Source organism: Neopsephotus bourkii, unplaced genomic scaffold, assembly GCF_033783945.1.
Source record: "Neopsephotus bourkii isolate Nb327-2 ecotype Australia unplaced genomic scaffold, CSIRO-AGI_Nbou_v1 NB_1749, whole genome shotgun sequence".
NCBI lineage: Eukaryota > Metazoa > Chordata > Aves > Psittaciformes > Psittacidae > Neopsephotus > Neopsephotus bourkii.
The window spans coordinates 1,783,104-1,800,998 of record NW_026902223.1 but is presented as its reverse complement, the minus strand read 5'-3'; the positions used below and the strand labels follow the sequence as shown (position 1 = coordinate 1,800,998).

General features: G+C 43.2%; 1 long non-coding RNA gene across 2 annotated transcripts in view; it reads left to right on the top strand.

Moving 5' to 3' along the window:
* The first annotated feature begins 11,032 nt into the window (after positions 1-11,032).
* The window catches only part of LOC133225232 (uncharacterized), a 126,646-nt gene continuing 119,783 nt past the window's right edge, over positions 11,033-17,895 (top strand). The window contains exon 1 of one of the 2 annotated variants that reach the window (XR_009729072.1): positions 11,033-11,198. This is a non-coding gene — a long non-coding RNA (uncharacterized LOC133225232). The remainder of the gene's footprint in view (positions 11,199-17,895) is intronic. The other variant, XR_009729073.1, reaches the window with a different exon arrangement.

Here is a 17,895-nt window from a genome sequence, read left to right as displayed (position 1 = left end):
CAGTATACTGCTAGCTGGGATCAGGATGAACTTTAGTGTTTCATCTGGTAGAATTATTCCTTTCAGCAGGCCATGGAAATCAATCTAATCACATCAGAGTATCTATGGTGGAGAGTCTTTGTCCTTAAGAGCTGTAGCACCAGAAATCCCCCACCTTCCAGCTTCTTTTTTTATTTATGGCAAAGGGAGTTTTATTTCTAGTGCAAAATCAAGAACTTCCTTTTATTCTGCATCCTTACCTAAACGACATTCACAAATTCATGAAAAGAAAGAACATTATCCTTGAATTCTGAGAAAATAATGGTTCTGCTCTGCCACAGAATTCTTTTCTGAGCTGCAGTACAGTACTTTCAGCTTTACATATCCGAGACTCAATCTGTAAGTCACAAAGTAAAGGAATGGTCCATGTCGCTCATGATGCTGTGAGCTCCCTACTCTGTGGTAGGGATCCCAGAGATGGATTTACTGACAAGCATGTATAAATCAAAAATGCAAACCCTCTTAGACCTAGTGGATATGAGAGGATGCCATGGCTAAAAACGTTACTGGATGTGGGCCATATCCTGGCCTGTGGATGAGGCTTTTAAAAATCACAGTCTTGTATATTACAGGGGAAAGTGTATAAAGAATGTCCTTTTCCTAGGAAGACTTCCAGGGATGCACAAAGGTTGCTTAGCACGTTCAGCTCAGTTATTTGGGATGACCTTACAGAGGTGCTTAGCATCAGGCATCTACCCGTGGAATCCTGGCATGGTCCTGCTGACATTTCTCGCTGTCGTGGCCTATCAGGCGTGTTTGTTTTGCATTGCTATGAATGGCGAGGCTGACACTTCCATTCTTGCAATGCTTCTCTGGCAGTTTCAGCAAAAGCTTTAAAATGGACTCAACAGAGATGGATTGTCCCTGGCTGCAGCAGCCAACAGGTAGAAGGTGTTTGGTCTTCTTTCACTGTTACCCCGGCCTTGCAAAGACCCAATAGCTGCATGGATCAATAACCCCTGTGTTTTCAGTCCATGCTTATTAAAGGTGGTGCATGGAAAAAAAATAAGAAACTTTCTCTATTTATATCTGGAACTTAATGAAGTGAAATTATCACAGCCGACAGGCGCTAGTGTTGTAATTCAGAGCCATGGCTTGGCTTAGAGGGATCTGCAGGCTGTTTTTATTCCAAATAATAAAAAAAAAAAAAGAGTGAAACCTAATCCTCTAATCAGTTCCAATTTACATATTCACGGCTCTTATTTCCAGCCTGCTTGAAGGAAAAAAAAGATAGTGTTGGAGTCACGAAGCGATTATTTGATTAAGTAATTATTAATCCCAGAGTGCTCTGATTAATGCCGAGCAAGTTAAACAAACGTATTGGAGCTGGGCTGGTCACCTTCACGCCATTGTAAGATGCAGGGGCAAAACTGGTGGAGATATATTTTTACCTACTCTACACTGAGGAGTTTTGTTCACTGAAGGTCTCCCATTCACTTCCCCAGGGGTTAATACTCTGCTAAATGAAGTGTTACAAATTTGAATTTTATCTGTGGTTAACTGCAATACCAAATGCTGATCTTTGTTTTTCAGGCTGGAAACTCCATCCTGGATCTGCGTGCGATTCACTTTATCCATGTTTAAATACATGTTGAAAATTAAAGAAAAATCAAAAAGGAAGAAGAAAAACTTAATGCATTTTTGAGCAACTTTTTACCAACTGCCCTGAATCTATCATGTAGATCACGTTGTATCGGTGAGTGCCACAAACCAGAGTAGATGCACTGATTTCAGGAGAGCTTAGATGCATGCTTCCAAATGTTATTTTTCTACTGAAAAAAAAGAACAGTCAAAGGAAAGAACATCTATTTGCTAGTTGTATTGGAGTCTATGTATTTTATTCTAACATGCTAAAATCTCTTGTAGTTGGCTGCTCTATTTCTTCACACACACACAGTTCCCTCTTCAAATTCACTTCAGGTTAAATTCTGCCCTTCAAGACAGGCCTTTCTCAGTCTCTTTATTTTCCTTCTCTTACCCCTTACACAGAGAAAAGCTTAGGAAAATAGAAAGATGATGTGTAATAAGCCCACGGTAAAAAAAATCTGACATATATTGCATCAAAGGCAAAGGTGAGAAGCACACTATGGCACACCTAACCTAAACCACCTTGTGAACATCTTGTTGCTAACTGAAGTCAATTTATATCATGCAGATATGTTGCACTAAAAGCAGAATTAGTCAAATATCCCCATGTTCAAAAAATGCAGATAAAAGCACTAAGTTACTGACTAGGGACAGAAGAAAGCAATTAGGTGGTTGTGTGTCAGACCAATAGAGTATGGAAGTGTGTTTGTTATTCATTGTCCATTATTTTACTGCTTAAACGTATCTTCTCATCTGATCCTGGTCCACATCCATCTGGTTAACCACATTACACTGGGATGAATATCTGGAATTGAGAGTTCTTAAGCAATTTGGAGACTAAGGCTGGCTTCACAATGATTTGTTAATGAAATACAATATTCATAACAAACAATTCTTCCTGTAGGCATTCTTAACAACCCAAGTCTTTCCATCAGCATGGTCCAGCAATAATTCCAAGTAACAAATCTCAAATATCCTGATTCAAATGAGTTTTTAAATTCCCTTTACAATTTTTAAATCAGAAAAAATGTAAATTATCTGCACTGAAGATGGCTTTGATTTTTTCATTTTGGTTTGGTTTGGTTCTTGTTATTGCTTGTGGATTACAACAGAGGGCTTCCAACTGCCTTCAGTTTGAATCTTCATCATCCTTTTGAGGACATCATGCAGTCTGCACTTTGCTGCACTGAGACTAAATGCTTGGTCCCAGACCCTTACTGAGTATAGAAACACTGACCAAAGCCCATTCCCTCTGCTACAGGCTACTGTATTTCAGCTGAGCACACGGAGAGATGTCAGATGCCCCATCTGCTGGGGAATTCAGCATGCATAGACCAGCAGAGGATGAGAGCAGTGACCCAAGACTACGAGTGAATAATGGGCACAGTAATCATGGTAAACGACACTACGCAATGAGTGAGTAATGGATGCAGATCCAGCTCTTCCATGTCTCTTAGGGTGGGATGTGGGGTTGAAACAGCTCAGCTTTTGAGGGAAGAAAGTATTCAGAGGTTAGTTTGAGGCAGATGAAAGCTTTTGTCTTGAGTGAAATGGAAAGTTTTGCTTCTCCTCTGTACTATTGATGTCTGCCTCAGTCGTCTGTGCAGTATTTCAGCATCTTATAGCACAGCATTAACCAAAGGCAACCAAAATCCTCTTCCAGAGCCAAGATAATTCATTCAGATATATTAATCAAAAGGTAGCCTGAAGTACCTTAGGAATGACAATAAACACACAAAATCGGCCTTCTTCCTGGAAAATGTTGATTTTGATTTCTCTTCAGAACACATTTCCTTCACAATCTTTTGAGCAGCTCTGCGTGACTGCTGCCTCCCACTTGAGACTTCACAAGAACACAGGGAACCACACTCCGCTGAAGGAAATCCTTGGATTCGGGAAGGTTGCAGAGGATGTAATTTAGGGGAGACTGCAGCCATGACTGTAATGTGCTACAAGATCTGTCCTGACACCGTGGAGAATGTATGAGGAGGGCTGTAAGAATGTAACCAACAACCTCACTCTCTTTCAAAACTTTCCAAAGAAACTACTACCCAATGCAGAGATCTCCAGAAGGAAAATAAGTACTTAAAATGTGGTTTGCTTTTTTTTGATGTGAGGTGAATGTGAAATCTTTCTGTTTCTTTCACTTGCTGTCACACTCATGAGGCGCCATCAAATCCAGCGAAGAAATCCCACTGCCTTCAGGGCAGATACTTCATCCTGAAAATGAGAGTGAAAACACTGGAAAGCTCAAATGCTTCTGCAAGAAGATCTAGAATATTGCCTGCCTGCTCCAAGCTGAGCCTGGCTCAGAGCTGACGCATCACACATCTGCCTGTGATCCCAGTCATACACATCCCATGCTGGCTGAGACCCCCATCATTATCTGTGTGTCTCCAAATGCAAAACTTCTTTTCTTCAGGGTTTGAAAGGATGCTTTTCAAGTTATGAGCTGGCAATGACTCCCTTGACTTATTTATCATGAACCTCTCTGTATCTGAGAAGCAAAGGTCACCAAATGACACACTGCTTTGTAAATATTTTCCTGCAGAAGAACATGGAGCACCCTGCATTTTGTTAACCAGTGGGTCAGATAACTGAGTATTAAGAAACACTTGAAAACCCCTTGCATTCTTCTGAAAACTCTGGGGTTGAAAAAAGGCAGGTAGAACAGCCACTAATCCTTCCCTTCTCCGACTATGTGTTGAAAACTTCAGTAAAACATGGGCTTATGCTACTCTGAAGTCTCATACAAGGATGTGGTGGCATCTGAAACATGTGCAAAAAGGACTTGGAGGAGACAATGTGCTTGACTAGATGTACTGCACAGCCAATCATCAATGTACCATCTCAGTGGGTGCAATGGTGGCAGCCAGACACTCTGAGAAATCAGATGAGAAAAGATTTGTATGTGTCCTGGGCTCCATAATGAGCAGAACTGGGAGGTTTCTTTCAGCCCAGTCCCAAAGTAACGTGTATGCTTCTTTAACCTTTTTAGTTTAAAATCGCCTCATACCTAACAGACCAAAAAAGAACAACTAATAATCTGAGAGGGTGGAATAGAAAATCTGTCAGCCTGAGTCAGACTATTGGACCATCAAGCCCAGTATCCTGTCTCTGAAAAGCTGTCAGTATCTGACACTTCGGGCTTCGTTGGGATAATAAAACATTTTCCTCAACCTTATGTAACATCTCGGCCTGGCAAAGAGAAGATTTAAACACTGATTGCTTTCCACTCCCCTCTGTCCTATGAATGTGAATCTGACTCTTGTCCAAAACGAACAACTCTGATGAGCTGGAATTGGTTTCTGGGCAGGATGGGAAAAGCTCCTCTCTCGTTACTCATTCCTGGATAGATCTGCTAAACCTTTGCCTCCTAAAAGGGGGACTTGAATTACGAGACATAAAACTCCATCCGCGAAATTCTGGGTGCCCAAGGACACCTTTTCAGGGAAGGTGGAAACGCACGTCCCAAGACTTCATGTCTAGTCGCTTTATTTTTCCCTCATCATGTCTACTTCCTTCATTTTTGTGTTTGTTTAAGCTCTCCATTAGTTTATTAGCTTGACAGCAGCCCAGTTAATGAGACCGTCTTCCCTCCCCCGGCATTAAGTGGTGCATTAGGCTCCCCGAATGCACACAAAATTTAGTGCTGCTGCTGGGGCACTTCTCAAAACAAATAAAAGATTTGCAAACCAGCCACCAAGCATCCAACGTAATTAAACTGCATTTGTTACTTTTTCGGCCCTCGCACACAATCGAGGCCTTGTAAGAAGCAAGCACTCCCCAATCAGGCTGTTTTTCTTGTGGAGGGAAGAGTGCCAGGAGCCTTACCACCCCAGGTAACATAAGAGCTCAACCAGCAGCAAATGGACACTTGCAGCCAGAGTGAATGGACTGTGGGGAGATCTATATGAATGTGAATACCTATAGAGAGAGCTATAGATGTATGCAAACATGCACATACAGGGGAGTATAGTTCTTTAGGGGGAAAGGGGGAAAAAAAAGGGTAGTGGAAAGCCTCCTAGAAATTACTGCTCCATGCACAGGTATGTAAATGACTCTGGAGCCTTGCTGTCCACCACCTCAATCAATTACAAGGTTATTCAAGATAAAACAAACACCATTTCAATTAACTGCACATACAGCAGTGGTTAGAGGCACAGGCAGGGAGGAGGAAGTGGGAGGAATTTTTGGAAAATGGCACTTTTTTCTTCGTCATTCTGTAGATAGGCACAAATAGAGGTTGCCTTGAGGTTCTGTGAGTGCAGCCATGAATGGTCTTGAACTCCAACCTACAGCCATCATGCCCTAAAGTGAAAAGAAAATGAGGGGAGGAAAATGTAAGGGTCTGTTTAGTTTGTACTGGCTCAAATCTACTGTTTGCAAGAGTCAATGGGAGCAGAAACTGGGACAGATGCTCAACTATCACTATTCTGTAGGAGACAGGATCAAGGCAACATGCGCCTCAGTGCAGTTCTGTGCAAGTACAGCTCTCTTATTTGTATGCATGGGGATGCCCAAAGCCTAGGAGTATTAGGACACAGCTGGACAACAGAATCTGAAAACAACCTTCACATTCAGTAGTGGTTTGAGAAGACAGAGTAGTGATGAAGAGGTGGGGCCTGGACGCATAACGTCATGGATCATTTTCCATCTGTGCCATGTACTTCTTGCCCAACACCAAGCAAACTATTTTGCTTCCTTTCTTCATTGTTCACACTTCTGTGCAACAGGCAAGCCTCTCAACCTTTACCTGTCTGATGCATTTACAATATGATCTTTACAGTCCACCAGCAGTGCTCCACTCAACAGAGGCTTCATTCTCATTTGGATATGTGTGTGCCATTGGACTATAAATCAGGCCCTCCAATCATAATACATCATGGTCTACATGACCAGAGGCATCCGGACTCCAAGGACATGGCTGTTTGAAAACGGGGCACATACTGTCTGGCACATTATTGATCGAATGAAATTTCATTCTCTGTCTTTCTGGGAATTGGCCACGATTATGTTTCAATTGTTATTTGTCAATTGAAATAATGGGCTAAGAATTTCTGGTCAAAAGGTCTTACAGACTGTTCACTTGCAATCAATATGATATTCAACATGAGGTTTACATGATTTTTCTACTTCTTTGGCTGATGCAGTAAAGTTATGACCAACTGGCTTTTTGCAAAAAATAATTATGAATCAAATATTGCTTTTTAGATGAAATAGACCCAGGCCAGGAGATAGGAAGAAAATTTATAGCTACAGCACAATAAATCACCATCCAGTCTCTTGCAGCTCTGCTCATGATCACAAGCAATAAATCTATTGCAGTTGCAGGGTTTTCATCGGTGACTTCAGACACAATAGCTGACTGTGAGCCTGCTCCTGGGCCAGTGCACCACAAGGTAAAGCATGCGTATGTGAAACACCTTCACATTCGTTTTGTTCGCCCCTCTTTGGAGGGTACTGGAGGTCTGTTACACTTCCATGCCTTCTTTCACATCACTTTAATTTATATCTGTGGCAGACCAGAAACACCTACTTTCTCACTTATTGTGGTCCAGCCTAATGAGCAGTAACTCCACACTTAAGCCATGTCAACCTTCTCTTTGCTGACTACAAGAAGTGAGTAAAATCTTGAATTTGGGGAGGAACTGAATCAAATTCAGAGCTGAAAATTAAGCCCCTTCAGTAAGGACTCAAACCTCAACCCTTGAAAAAGAGGTGGTTTCATGCAGACATGTTTAGGAAGATGAGGTCCAACTCCTGGCCTTGATTTCGATGCCTAATTAAATGCAGAAAAATCAAGACCTGATCCTTCATTCCTTTTAAAACTTGTTTTTCCCTTTTCTCCAGTAGACCCATTGCCAAGAGCCACCCTAAACATCGAGTCAGGGATCCTTGCAGGAGCACAGACACAGCTTTGGGGTTTTTGTGTATTTCCCAGGACTATTAACAGAGTAATATAATGAGAAATGAACTGAGAATTCAGGACCTCATGTATTTTCACTAAAAACACTGACTGCAACAGGGGACCTGCCAAGAGCAGAGTTTAATATCATACGAAAAGGAAGAATTTTCATAATGATACTTGGCAGTGCCTGCATCCCCCCATGAATGAAGCTGCTGGTGCTTTCTCTTCTCCTCTCTCCTCTCTCTCCCCAAACAAACCAGCTATTAATGCTCAGTCCAGAAAGATACCACAAATCATATACATTTTCTCTTTTATTCTATCACTCACATGCCATATACATCCCAGTACCTAGTAACAAATGTAAGACTTTCGGTATAAAAGACCAAAGGCCTTCAAGATATTAATGTGTTGAATTAAGAGGTTGAGGGAGGATGAAAGCAATAACCAACGTTTTGAGCTTCTGCAAAAATAGGAAGTTTGTAACAGGAAAAGGTTTACATCATCTTTTTTTAGTGCGAGGTGTCCCTGGCTATGGCGGGGGGGTTGGAACTTGATGATCTTAAGGTCCTTTCCAACCCTAACTATTCTATGATTCTATGATCTTTAGAAATGAATCACTTCCCACAGCACAGAAGAATACCAAAAAGTCCTCAGTGAAACAATATCCAGCCCTGAAGGCAGCTTCTCAAACTAACCTGGTGAAAAAAACTGATTCCTGGCCTCATACCTGTCTGCTATTGAGCATATAAGGAAGGTACACCAGGAGGGCAGCTGCAACAGCTGTAAGCTCAAGTGATCCCTTAGACTTATTGCACAGATCTTGCAGGGAAAGTCTATTCTCTTAAGCAGACCTTTCCTAGAGGAAAAGTGCTTCACGTAACCACAGAGGACTCAACGGGAAAGGTGCTCATGAGATTAGCAACCGAGAACATTGCGTCTGGCTGCAGAATTTTAGGGATGTGCCCTGGACAAACAGAACTGCCAAAATACATCCTGTTCATATGACCATAATGTTTCTGATATTTTGTGTTAAAGCAACCAATGGTCAAACTGGGTGAAATGCAGGCCAGGCTGGCTTTCCGATTTAGCCATTAATACTTCAGAAGAAGCTAAACTTGGCTGGAGCTAAAACCATTGATAAGTAACACTGTACCCCATAGTGCCTATAGAGACAGAAGCCTAGGTACAATTTTAGCTCTGTTTTTATTTCAATTAATAAGTAGAAATGTCTGCAGTGCAGTGGCTTCCACGAAAAATAAACCCACACAACAGAAGCTATGACTGTCACTGCTGTCCCACATATTCTGTTTCATTTTATTGCAGTCAGCCGTTCTGACTTAGGGCATCTCCACATTTGTTGCTTCTTTAAACCCCTCTATCAGTGAGTTAACTTAGGTCAAACCGCATGGCAGAATAATCCAAGCACATCAGGGTTCAAAGTCTCAATCCTTGATTTCTGTTGGATCAGAAATCCCTTGGGAATACTTTCTGTGAAAGTATTGAGAACTGACAAAAAAAAAAATCTTTCTTTCTCCTTCTTTCTTTTTTAATTGGCATTTTCAATTTCCACTTGAGTTTCTGATCGGGAATAATGGATTCTTCTACATCCGGTGACTCTTCCTGAATTGCCCAATTCTGATTGTATTCAGACGTGCACTCCAATATATACTCCCTTGCAATGCTGCTTGTTCCCTTTTCACTTCCATCTCTGCAGAAACTTCATGGAATGAAAAAGGAGAAAACAAATTAGAAAACAATGCTTTGAAAAGGGATAATAACATATTTTCTATAACACAGATTAAATGATCTTGATCTATTATGTTCTACTATGCAGCCGGCACTAGCTCTCAACGAAGCAGTACCAGCTGCAGCAGAAACCAAACCCATTCCCAGATGATGCACTGGTCTCAACTGGGTTTATCACTTTGATTCGGGCCAAACTTGCCGTGGAGTCCAAGTTCAGTCTGAGTCAAAGCAAGCTAAAAGCTGACAGCCTGCCCCAACGCAGCTTTTATGTGGAACAAATCACACACCAAAACTTATGTGTAAGGGCCTAATGTCGGGAAAAGGATTCCCAGTGGTGACATGGGAGAGCAATGGTCAAATCCTGCTCGCTCCAGGCGACGTGCAAACAGAGCAACCCCGCTGAGATCTCTGGGGCTCAAGAGGGAGTCACGCAGCTCCTGCAGCAATAAACCCCAGCACACTCAGTCCGTTTCCAACTGAGGCTCCCCATCTAAAGCAAGCAGGAAAGTGCCCTGGAATAAGGTTTAGGGAATGGAGCTCTTCCTTCGGAGATGACGGTAGGGCCCTCATTTGCAAGTGATAAATGTCAGTGTGCTTCCATCTGCAGCCTTTTCAAGCCAACCTAAGGGACGACGCCAGCCCGTGTAATGACGTTAGATAGCCCGCAGTGACTGCAGGGCCAGGGAGGGAACCAGGGGAGCGACCTGAGCCTCCCTGAGTGTATCAGCAAGCACTTCTCCCCCCATTTCTCCCTATTTTTCCCCCCTTTTTTCCCCTATTTCCCCCCCCTTTTTCTTCTTTTTTTAACCCAAATGAGGTGCCCCAGGGGAAAGTCAGCAGTCAGAAGCGGCCCCACCTGAGTGTGTCTTGGGAGGAAGCCTACTGCCTCGTATTTTTTAAAAGGAAAAAAAAAAAAACAAAAAAACCTTAAAAAATTATAATAATAGAGCCGAGCCAAAAATATCAAGCAGTTCATAGCTGTTAAAAAGCCAGGGAAAGCTGAGTCGCACCCGTTCGGTGTTGTTCTTCCAAACAAGCTGACCACCCTCCCTTCATTGCATTTTATTTATTAAAGCCAAAGTTGACCCACTGGACTAAAACGATGCTGTCGTTATATGCATATATACATATGCACACACACACATTTAGTTATTTACAGCTGTGTTTCTCTACAGAATTAAACCAGAAGGTGTCGTCGCCCCCCCCACCCCCCGCGCAGATTCTTTGGTGTGTGAACTACTGAATTCATTAAAGAGAGACATTTAAACGCCTGTGGAGGGGATGGGCTACAACCCAGGCACGGCCCCATCGCCCTCCCCCGCAGCGGCGGCATGGCTGCACCCGCACGGCTAGGCCGCAGCTTTCCTCCTGTTACCGCAGCAACAGCGTTCCTGTCTCCCATTGGCCAGTGCTCCTGACGCACGGCGTCAGCCAATCAACATCAGCGGTTTTGCTTTCCCTCCCGGCGTGTAATGGCGGCCGCCAGGAGCACGAGGACGGAGGTGGGACGCCATTCCTGATGGAGAAGCCGGCGGCAGAACTAGTGCTTTGTGTGGGTGTTGCAGCGGCTGCCGCCTCTGTGCGTACCTGAGAGCTCCCGAGCGCTGTGGTTGGTTTTATGGAACTCTTTGAATGACTCTGTCCTTAACCAGTCCTTTGAAGCAAGCTGCTCTTTCTTACAGGGAACAAAGCGTGTCGTGCCTTTAAGTACCTAACCAAGTGCTTTAGAAGGTCAGGTCAGCAGCATCTTGGGTGTTTTCCTCTGCCTGTTTGTTTTTGTTTCTTTCCTCCTGTGTGTTCATTCCCATTTGAAAGTGACCTGTATTTACCTGCAGCACAGTCTAGACAGCTAATGAAATAGTAAGAGCCCAGTGGAGTTCTGCAAGAATGTAAACAGAAAGAGTATCAGAAATAGGTATGTATTGGAGTAAGGATTGGAGGTTGATGTCTGAGTACTGAATGTGCCATAGGCAAGGGTATCCTTTCATTATTAGGTGCATTACTGTCATTCCTGAAATCCCCAAAGGAATCACCCCATTGTTCCAAGGGCTGTACAGGAACAGCAGGTCAAATTTATAAAATGTGCTTAAAGATGCAGATAAGATCCCAGTGGGATTTTTCCAGACAGTTCATAAAACCATGCTGTGAGTCACCACTGGAAGCTAATGGGAGCAAGGCCTGGAACTTACCTAGGTGCTTTCCATAAATCCTGCTCTTTCCATATCGATGTGATTAAATACAAAATATGCTTGCACAGTGCCAAGAGCAGCAATCTGAGCACTGAAATACTCTGTGCTTCTGGAGGATAGTGCCTACTCAGGAGAATCTAAACTCCTGATGAGCAAGGCAGTGTGCAGAGACAGAAATGAATCTTCTTCCTCAGTGTCTCACAGCAAGCTTGTAGTATTTAATGTTATGTTGATGCTCATGTTTGCACCCTTGATTTCAGAAGTCAACTCTGAAAGCCAAGGCCAGATTTGCATTCCTTATGTTCACTGTTGACTGTTTCTTGCCAAGTGTCCTAACAGGCACAGCTTTATTACTTTCACCTTCGTTACACAAGGTGTGAGAAGGTGACCAAGGGATTATCTGGAAACCCCAGTTCTTACATTTCATCTTCTCCCAGAGGAGAGAGATACAGAGGATGGTTTCCCCTCTGCCATTACCTGTTGCTTTTCTTGCTCACTGCTGACACTCATCAGTCACCGTGTTACCCATCACATTTTCCAGACCAGGGTGTTGTCGTGCAGTGCTTCCTCCTGGATTACTGGTGTGTGTTGTTTCTGGAGCGTGCAGTACTACTGCTTGGCATGGCTTCTGCTGAGTGACTCGGAGGTGGTGGCAGGCAAAAGTGAGCCGTGCCCAGCACCTCTCCATGGAGGCCTGGCTTCCTCGCAGAGGAAGAGCAGCTGAGCATGGTGAAGCATGTCTTCCAGTCTATCAGGAAGAAAATACAAAGTGATTCAGCTTATTTTGGTTTCATCCAGCTGTCTTACAAGTAGCATCCTCAGTGAAATGGAGCTGCTTTGGTTTCATTTGAAACATGTTCTTCACTTACAGCAGTGATTTCTTGTTTTCTTTTGTTTATTTATAATTCCCTTCTATCTATGTGGCTGAATAAGAAGCCCTTTTTATTTTGAAGCTTACTGTTAACTGCATGAGGAACAGGGGAAGCTCAGTGAGGTCTGGTGAGTCTGAATAAAACACATGCAATGATAATAAAATCATAGAAGTTTGGAGCCAGAAGGAAACTAAATAGATGGTGTAGTTGGGCTCCCCACACTGAGTCAGGATGAACTGCACCTGGGCTTGGATGGTTCCCTGACTGCTGCTTAAACATTTTTGACATCTCCAGGTAGCTTCCACCACAGTTGGATGGATCCTCTTAATGTTTCACTTCTATGGCAGCAAAAAGCTGTTGACTGACTTGACAGAATTAAGAATGGAGGAAAGTTAAATGGCTTAGAACTTGAAGTGCATTGTAAGGAATAGGAAGAAATTTGGGCTGTTGGTTTCTCTGCGATGTTCCCTGCTTTTACTTGGGAACTTTAAACTGAGAACTTTAATGGTGGAACGTGAAGAAGGAGAACTCCCTAAGATAATAGTTTTTCCTCCTTTGCCTTGTCTTACCATCTTGCTTTGTTGCAGGGGACTCACGAAAAAGAGAAAAGGATAAATAGAGCTGTTTTGTTTCATAATCTTGGGAACGGGAGGGGGAAGAATAACTAGTTTTAGTTAGGATGATTTTGAAGCTTCTTTTTTTAACATATTGGCCAGTAACCAGAGTATTGGTTCTGTACTGCTTTTCTGGAGGATAAGTGAGGATCAGGAAGGAAGTGGGTACATCATGTTGAGTGATAGCATGTGATGGAATCCTGAATGCCAAGGTTATTTCTTACTCATTTCAGAAGCTAGATACAAAGGAAGAATTTAGGCCCGGAATAAAGTCTGTCTTACCTGAGCTGAACATTTTGCAGTATCAGATGAAAGTTATTGCATCAAATTCGATTTGACTCAGTCGATACGCTGCAAGTGGCTAGAAAAGGAAATCCCAGTTTATATGACTCACCATTTTTGTGCAAATATTAACTTTGGCTGATACACGTTTCTCCTTGTATCTCTTTTCCAGATCTGAGTGGAATTATACCATGTCTCAGAGTAAGCTGGCTTGGCTGTATTCAGTCATAGCCTTTGGTTATTTGAATAGCTTCAATTTTTAGCTACTTTACCTATTTATTGTTTCCAAAAGGTAAAGAAGATAAAATTTTTCCCATAAATGTGCTTTTGATGATGCAGGATTAAATTCTGCACCATTGAAAAACTTACCTTTAATGATGGGAAAAGACACAATGCTGAGGCCTTGCTTTGCTGTGCTAAAACTAGTGGAAAATCCTAGAAGCTAGCAGTCTGCTTCCCAGGATCTACCTGCACTCTGAGCCATGCCTTATGGTCAGTAGGGCTCCTTGGACCAAATTGGTGAGCACTGGAGTTAACCTTTCATTTTGCACAATGTTCATAACGCTGTCAAGGTTGCTGCCATCAACCAGATGGTTGTTTCTGGTCAAAATTAATGGTGAGTGATGAGGAGGAAGCAAATTGATTGAGACATGTCCACTGTATTGCTTGTGCTGATTGCTGACCATAGGGACTAGATGAGCATCACGTGCAGTAGGGGAATACAGGAATGCAGAGTTTAAGAACCTCTGGTCTCTCTCGCTGGTACCTAACAAGTTAAAAAGCAGAACTGAAGTTAGGGCTGTTAAGGATGGTTCATGCCTGTGGGCTTCCTGAAAGCAGTCTCAAAATCAGTCACTTCTTAATTTTTTAAAGCATCTTTTTCAGTCTGTGGGTGTTAAAGTGCTGATGCAAGGTGACAAAGGGAACTCTTCCCAGGACTTGCCAGCCGCAGGGACACTGTTCTGATGGCATTCCCCATGCCACTGTTGGACCTGCATCATCACGCAGTTCCAGACAGAAAAGCAAAATTAACTTTTCCAGTTGAAACTCCAAGCAGTATTTTAGGGAGGCTGAATATAAATAGCCAAGCTTGGATTTGGACAGTGTACCAGGGCTAACACCCATACTCTTGCAAAATGTGCCCTGGGATCTTGAATGACCACAAGTGGTCAGAAGCTTGGTTTTGGCATCCTATATTGGCAGGTTTTCTTCATGACATCAACAGTCATCTCCCCTGTGGTCCTATCTTCCACTCTCAGAGGCTCACAGTGACGGCTGTGACTGGGGAAGGCTCTAAATAACCAACAGTTTTTTCACCTGTTCTGTGATTCTGTTTCAAAATGGATAAAGTAATCTTAATTTGCCAACCAGATAAGGAACAATCGCTTCAAACCAGTATGGAAAGGAAGTGGGCAAGGTTCCATGAATTAACTGAGCAATGCATTTCCAGGGCGTCACGTGGTAGCTCTGTCTTGTTTTGTTAGTTTGCTTAGTGTTGTCAAGTTTTGCTTTGTTTTGCTTAACTTTGGGTCCTTTTATCATAAGTTTTGACTTCCAGGCTTTTTCAACCTTCATAGCTACCAAGTCCCTTTGCACTTATCTTATCGAGGTTTCCTCATTTCCACTATTAGGTGATGTCTGACACCTTCTTTGCTCAAATCTGGCAGTCTGGACGCACAGTGAGTCACTTACTCTCCCCCCACATCTTCCTACCTCCCCTCATCCCCGTGTGGAGGGTGTGACATTGTGTGTGCAGTGTGAGATGTGCAAAAAGCAACACAGAGAATCTTAGGATGTGGGTGACGTTGCTTCTTCACTGTTAATGTGACAGGCAGCAACCCCACTGAGAGGGCACTCGAATCAGAATGTCCCTAGATTTTGAATTGAATTCTAAAATCAGTTCATAGGCACTCAGAGCCATAGTGATGCACAAGAGGACAGCTTTCACTTGCAACTGAAATCTGTAGTGTTCAGCCAACAAATGAAGTTACAGTGCATGTATGATTTTTCTGTCAGTAATTCTTCAGGAGGGAATGAAGTCTGATGATGTAGCTTTGGGCATAGGAAATGTGCAAATGTTTCTGTATTGCTGAAGAGTGGTTCTGTGTTGGAAGGGAGCGTTTGTAGCAATAAGATGCGCTCTCAAATGCATGTCTCCACAGCAAACAGCTCCAAGAAAAAGCTGTGACAAGAGGGAGGACAGAAATCTTGTGAACTTATCCTTCTTTATCTCCTCAAATGTGATTCCTGATGATTGTTTTCTCAGCACTCAGGCCCTGGACATGGTGCCATATGCAACTTCCTCTTTACTTTCTGGTCTCCAATACAATGAAGAACCTGAGAGATCTGCACTGAGCAACTGGGTGCCAGAGTAATGCCTTGTATTGCTCAACAGTAGCTTTGATACAATGTGAGCTGATCCCATCCGCAGCCTTGGTTTTGTAATTGCATTCCAATGGGTATCTCTAATTCCCCCTGGGTAGAGGGAGCAATCCACTGAAGTCAGTTGCTGCTTCCTTTGCATTGTAACTGCTGGCTAATGACCAGTGTTTACTGACTTCCAGTGAGTCATTTGCAAGTGTGATGCTTGGCTAAAAACTTGTTTCCAAGAGCCCTATCATCATTAATCATTAATTCATGCACTGGTATTCTACTGCTAGATATGAGTACCCACGGCTCAAATCAAGATGGTAGTAAGGTACCTCAGCCTGGTCTGCAATAGCATGTGGTAGATAGAAGATCTAGGTTGCCCCCATTCACATCCCTGCCAAGTGATCAAAGTCATTCAGCAGTGGCAGAATTTGGCATGTTTCCCTGCCCCAAGGAGTTTGCAATTTGAAGAAGTGCACTTTATTCGTACTGCTTTTATAGCTGTTCCCATGTCAGTCAGTGAGATGAATTCCCATCTTACCTTTATTGAAATGTAAAATGAAGTTTGTCAGGACTTCACCTAACCTGCATGAGTAAATAGGGCACTCGAGGTCACTGAGATGTGTTCAAGGCTCTGTTCTTCCATCCTTCACCCTGGAAGAACACTGAAAGCATAGTTTGGGGATTGGTGTGGGGCAGAAAAGTGCCTGTGGCTGGTGGGCAGTGCTGATAGTGTGGCTGGCTGTAGGGTAGGAGTGGAATTGTAGCTGCACATACGTATTCCTCACACATCAGCTGCTGTGAGTGCTTGCTGGTGGATTTATGTTGGATTTGAAGAATTACTTAGGATGTAAGTAGCAGCTACCAGGTTCCTCAATGAAACCTGCAAAGTGGACTGTTAAAATACAACGGGTTTACTGGGGGGAAGGACAATGAGCAAGAATGAACTGATGGATGTTTCACTGCTCTGTTTGAGAACCCCAGGGACTCTGTGTTCTGGAGTCCCTCTTAACACTTCCCACTCAGCTGTTAGGCCAGAAGTAAAAATTGTTAATGCATTAAAATGCGCTTGGCCTCAGTGTATTTTCCCATGCAATTTCCATTTTATTAAGCAAAAAATACCTAATACCATCAATATTCATCATTTCAGCCTTTTAAAACTGATACCAAGGGTAATTAAAACATCTTCTGGAGCAAGAGAAAGAGAAAGTGAGTGATGGAAGTCTTTAGTTCCCATAAATTCAGTTCCTATAAAGTCTGGACATGCTGGGCGGATGCCTTGGCTCAGAATGACCTCCTGGCTCCTCCTTTTCATCTTGGTTTTTAATTGGAGCCAGGAGAAGGATCCCAGCATTTGCCAGGTGAAGGCGAGCTGTACCCTGGCAGGCTGCCTGCAGACCCATTACTGGTTTGTAGATTAAAATGAGGACAGCAAAAGGGGTGGAGAGGAGCTGGGGGAGGAGGAAAGAGGAGAAAGAGAATAGCAAAACACTTTGTTCTAATTCAGGTGCAGGAGTTAATCTCAGTGTCTATACGGACCGTCTGCCACGTACAGGGTGGAGGAGTGAACACATTCTTTTTATATATGTGTTATATTCTCTAGTTCTCCCTGTGTGCCAGCCTCTAGGAACAATCAAACACTGCTGCCAGGGGCTGTGCCTGCTCAGGCATCATTCTCATGGGGAAGCTCTGGGAATGGCTTGGCTGCCACATGATGAACCAAGTGCTTCCTGCTCCTTGGAGCAGCTCTTCCTACCCACAGAGTGTGGTCTGGGTCTGAGGGGAGGGCAGAGGGCCAGGGGGCAGGATTCTGTTCGGGGTGTTGGGACTGAATCACTGTAGCTTTACCCCAGCTCTCAATCACTGCCTCAGTTTCCTTAGCCTTGAAGTGGGGAGGATGCTGATAAGAACGCTGAGTTACAAGGAGTTTATGAATTGAGTATTTCAGGTCCTGGGGCACAAAGCACTATCAAACAGATGCCGTCAACCTGTGTTTTACAGTGGGGTCCATCCTAGTTTTGAAGGAATCACCTTTTTTATTTCCACAGAGTTTTAAACCTAGTGGACTTCACAATGAGCACCATATTTCCTTTACATTAGGTAGTGAATTGCTGTTACTAAGCCTCTTGATTCTCAGGTTCACTTGGGCATGATGGGGAAGGCTGCTTGTTCCCTGTAATGGCAATAGCAGCCTTACAGCAAGCCTACCTGAAAGACTGCTTATTTAATGTTACCACACACATTTAATAGGTCTGCTGGGCAATTTTCCATCACAATCATTTTCT